The sequence below is a fragment of the Nesoenas mayeri genome, assembly GCF_963082525.1.
Source record: "Nesoenas mayeri genome assembly, chromosome: 3".
NCBI classification, from domain to species: domain Eukaryota; kingdom Metazoa; phylum Chordata; class Aves; order Columbiformes; family Columbidae; genus Nesoenas; species Nesoenas mayeri.
Window position 1 is genome coordinate 103,582,111 of NC_137544.1, and position 4,899 is coordinate 103,587,009.

The following is a 4,899-nucleotide window of genomic DNA, read 5'->3' on the forward strand; positions in this document are numbered from 1 at the left end:
GCCTCAGTGCATATGTGCTGTAGGGAAATGGTTATTTGTGTTTTGTGGTCCAACAAATTGAGACTATGGGAGGAGCTACTGAAGAACCCCACAGGAAATATTCTGACCTAGGATAGGAACTCAGTACGTCTAGCTTTTGTACACTAGTCCATGAATAATGCTTTCTCTCACTAATGAGGAAATCTGTCAAGGGCAAAAAGGTTAGCAGTACTCCATTCCAAAGAAGAAAATTTGGAAGCTCTGACTCTTTTTTGCCTCCCTTTATACCCAGAATAGGTTTACAAGGCTGGTTGGAAGGAACTGACTGACTCTTCTGTGTTATTAATGTTACTAATCTGTCCATAGAATTATCAAGAACTGTCTTAAAAAAAAAAATTAAAGCTGAGTCATATACCAATAAAAGCAAACAAATTAACTCTGGCAGCTGCAATAGTGAATTTAACTTACTCTTGCTGTGCCTATATGCTGTGGCATATGGTACTGTGGTGATTTCTCTTCATTTCAGAGTTTCTTTTTGACATATCATGAAGTCTAATCACGTCTCAAATGGAGTTACTGGAAAAGAAAAGGCAACTCTTTCAATATACTACAAACAAGGGACTCTGCATCTTACTGCTACATGTAAAGCCACCTATGAGTGTTGCTAGAAAAGTGAACGTGTGTTGTAAATGTCTAAATTCAATCTGTGCAAAGACCTCTGTGTCTCTAATGTGTACAGTCAAGCTAGCAGTGCTCTCCAGAGGTTGAAGCAGAGGTTGTATATGGATCTCCTCTTGACTTTCTGTTTTGAACAAATGTTCAGAGTGCGAAAAGCACAGGTGCTTCCTCAGTTTTCCTATACATTCAGCAAGATACAGGCTATTCATTGACGACAACTATGAGATTTCAAAGTGAAAAATTATGTGCTATGCATGAGATAGGATTGTTTTAGTGACTGAAATAGCGAGTAAAAATATTATCTCTTCTTTTGAGAAATATGACAATTTTTAAGGCTATAGACAGCAAAAAGAATGGTGATTTTTGCAAGACAGATTGCAAATTATTGACTGGCACAGTATTACTATGGAACCTGGAAAATGGAGATATTAGCTGTTTTCAATATGAAAGCTGTAGTGACTCTCTGACCATCATTAGACGGATGTTGCTCAGATGGTGTGTTGTTTACAGTAATCTAGGTCTTGCTCATGTCTGACTCACATCTCCTGCATTCTCATCAGGGATCTGTATTTCTTAGGATTCTGGCCTCCAAGGTACTCAGCCTCCTGTATCTTGCCATGTGTGGGAGGCCTGGGATCAAATCTCAGCGAACAGTAGCAGCCACTGCCAGAGTTTCCTGATGTGAAGATGTCAGACAGTGCCTAGCTCTTGGGATCCAACATGGACTTTTCCTCTTTCAGCAGTTAAAGTGCACCTAAGGGAGAGAAGGGTGGGGAGAAGCCAGAATGTGAGTCAGAAAGATGCAGACTTGTAGTTAGAGCAGAATGGGCTTTTCAGTTAATCTTGGTCTTTTGCTTAACACCTTTACATTCTATTTTTTATCATCACTGGGAAACATCCAGACTTTGTGCATTAAGGATCACAGACAGTGGACACCCAGGGAAGTGAAGTGAGCGGGCTTTCACCAGACAGTGTGCTTAGCTGAGATTCAGGGTGAAGAGGGAATCTTTTTCATACCAGAATTACGTGATAGTTCACAAATGTGTGTTTGGATAGATTTGGATAGGAATCCAATCAAAATCCCCAGAGTCCCCAACAAAGGCGTCCTTCAAAGCAAGGAAGGTGGCCTTCAAAAAGCCATGATTCTCCACATAGATAGAGAGTGAGTGTTGGAAGATAAAGGCTCCCTTGTGGTGTCAGACCAGAATCTCAGAAGCCTGCTGCCATGAATGAGCAGATCCCCTTGCTCACAGCTTTTGCTGATATTAAGGGGAATCTTAATATTAACATAATTCTGCTGACGTTCCTGGACCCCTTTCTGGAGATGTTCTTAAAGTATGAGGAGTGGAGCCAGACAAAGAGAGGTCAGTTTTCATGAGGTGAAAGAAAAAATGTGACAGCAGAGCACAGTGGATTAAACAACTCATGTAGTATGTGACAGTGAGTACCATGCATGTGCTGGTGGTTTGCTCTGCTGCTCTGCATGCCTGTTATTGTAGCTGGAGAAAACTGGCCCCGAGTTGCAAATTTTCACAAAATGTGTAAATTTTGAATCCTGAGTCCTCTAGGCTTCTTATGTTCTTTGCTGTAAGGGGCCCATCTGGACCTCAGCAAAATCCTCATAAATTTCTGGATAGGTTCGGAATGGATGGCTAGATTATTGCTCTAATTTGTCTACATATAGTTACCTACTTGTTCTTTTAATTAGGCTAAAATTTGCCAAAGCATATGAAAAATTACTTACCCCACTGAAAATAGAATTATATGCTGAAAGCTCACAGCCCATTCTTCAACTTTTGCATAAATATTTTTATTGTATATTTTTATGTTCTGCATTAAAAGCGTGTCCATGGGAACGTGTGCTGGTTGTGAATGCCGTGCTTTCCACCAGCACCTGTTTCATGAGAAGGCTACATGTGGAAGCATGTTCTAGTGGTTGAGCTGTACAAACAGTTTATTCTCTGTTCTGCAACAGCATCAGTAAAGCAGTAAAAATTGTATCTGGCTGACTTGACCCAGAGTGAAACCTGACCAAGAAGCTTTAAGTTTTGAGCTTCAGTTATGTGTTTGAGGGAGACTCATTTATTTTAACGTTTGAAAAGTAAATGTGACAGGTTGCCTTGTTGCTTAGCTTTTTGTAAAGCAAGCAGCTTTTTCATATTAATTAGGAAAAGTATGTGAATTAATTTGACTTAAAGCCTTGGATGATGAATATTGACCTAAGCTTCCAAATGTCTGTGCAACAGCTCTCCTTTTTGCATTTGATATACAGAGGAATCCCACATTCTCCCTCTTCCAAAAGCCTTGCAGAGTTTCAGAGTCATGTCTCTCCTGACAGAGCCCGTGTTGTGAGCATGCCTAGTGTTCGCTGCAGTTAATTCTTTCAAGCCTAGCAAAAAAGCATTGCATATTTGAAGTTCCCTCTGTCTTGAAAGCCTTGTTACCAGGCAGCGCTAGCTCTGAGGAAGGCCTGCCTCAATTGGGAGGCTGCGTGCGTTTGCCAGCAGGGTCACAGGCTGATCCAAGATCCACCGAGGCAGTGACTGATGGACCCAGCTTTTCCCCTCCTCAGAAAGATCTCAGTGAAGAAACTGTTTTCTACAAGGAACAAGGTTAGAATAAGCCTTACTGTAATGAGTACAAAAGAAAGGTAAATTCCCCTTTTTCTTTTCTTTTTTTTTTTTTTTCCTCACACAGATTCCTTCACTTTAGATGTTACTGAAGTTGTTACTTCAAACACCAGCATAACCCAGAATATGCTGGGGGGAAGCAGCTTCACTGATAACAAGTTGTTTTCCTTCTTGGATCCTTCAGAAGTGGTGTCTTTCACTCACCTATTTTCAACTGGTTAGTTAAAGAGGCATAGTGGACTGGCCACTCATGCCACAGATTTTTATTACATTTACCTATTTTAGAAGTTTTGGCTTGTTTTTTGGTGCACAAAGCTAAAGCAAGACTTCTGCAAATCAGAGGAGGTTCCATTTGCAAAATCAATGTAGTGAAGAATGTAAACAGAACAATATTACATGCATTTGTGTAGAACAATACCTGGTGGTTATTTTGGTGAATTATAGACATCTGAATTGATCTTGGAGCCTGTGGTGAATCTCTGCTCTAGGCCAGATGCCACAGTTAGTATCATGTGCCCTTGAGAGACACTGTGGAGACTGTTATCTCTTTCTACACTGAGATGGTACAGGATAGCCTCACATCATTCCTTTTTTCCAGTTTACTTCTCACAGCAGAATTCCTGCTAGAAGCGAGAAAGATAGTTCGTTCTCAGGGGTCTTGGGACTGTAGGCAATTTTTTTCATGATAATCTGGACAAACAATACCTTGAACTGGTTGAAAACCACCATTTAATATATTGCTCAATTTATCACAACTGTAAGACTATGAAGAAAACATTAGATCATGTCCCACATAGCTGTGAGTTCATTACCCACATAGCCATGGTGCAAATTCTTTCATATGTCAAATTTGACATCCCTCATCGTTAGATTGTGCTTTTCTTGGGAGGGAGGCCAGAGTTGCTTTGGTTCTGATGTTGCTTGCTCACAGAAAAATCTATGTTGAATTCTGGAAGGAAAAAAAAAGAAAAAAATAAAAAGAAATAAAAAAGAGGCATAGTTACTTTAATAGCCACATCACACTCTCAAAACAGCAACAGCTATCACCAGACTACAGCGTATCAGGATGACTGTTGGTATCAGAGGCAAAATTGATCAAATCAGTCACCAAGAACACTTCTTTTGGAAGTGCCATGTCCTCAGACCAACCAAGAGCTACCCATCTGAGCTCTCTAGATGTGACAGCCCCCCTTGTGACAACTGAGTGTGGCTTTGGCAATAACCTCTAGGAAAAAAAGATAATGCACGGGCACTTCAGAGAACAGTACCATACAGAGGGCATTCTGGTGGAACAGAAACATTTGGAAAATGCTCCCATCACTACCCACAGTTTCAAGTCTCTGCAGAATCCTTCTTCTCTACTACGTGAGCTGAAAATGTACTTCAAACATACATCAGCATCTTTCCATTCATTAAGGTATTTATGTAGAGGTAGGATCTGCTCTTGAGTCTACCTTGAGGGAGTAATTGTGTGTTGCTAATGTAATGGCTAGAGCTGGTGATCCAAACAGCAGCATATGAAAGGTCAATATGCGGAATACAAGGTTGTGCGAAGCAGTTGGAGGAAAAACGGAGTCTGATTTAACAGAGTCAGAAGGAAGAAGGGAGGGCA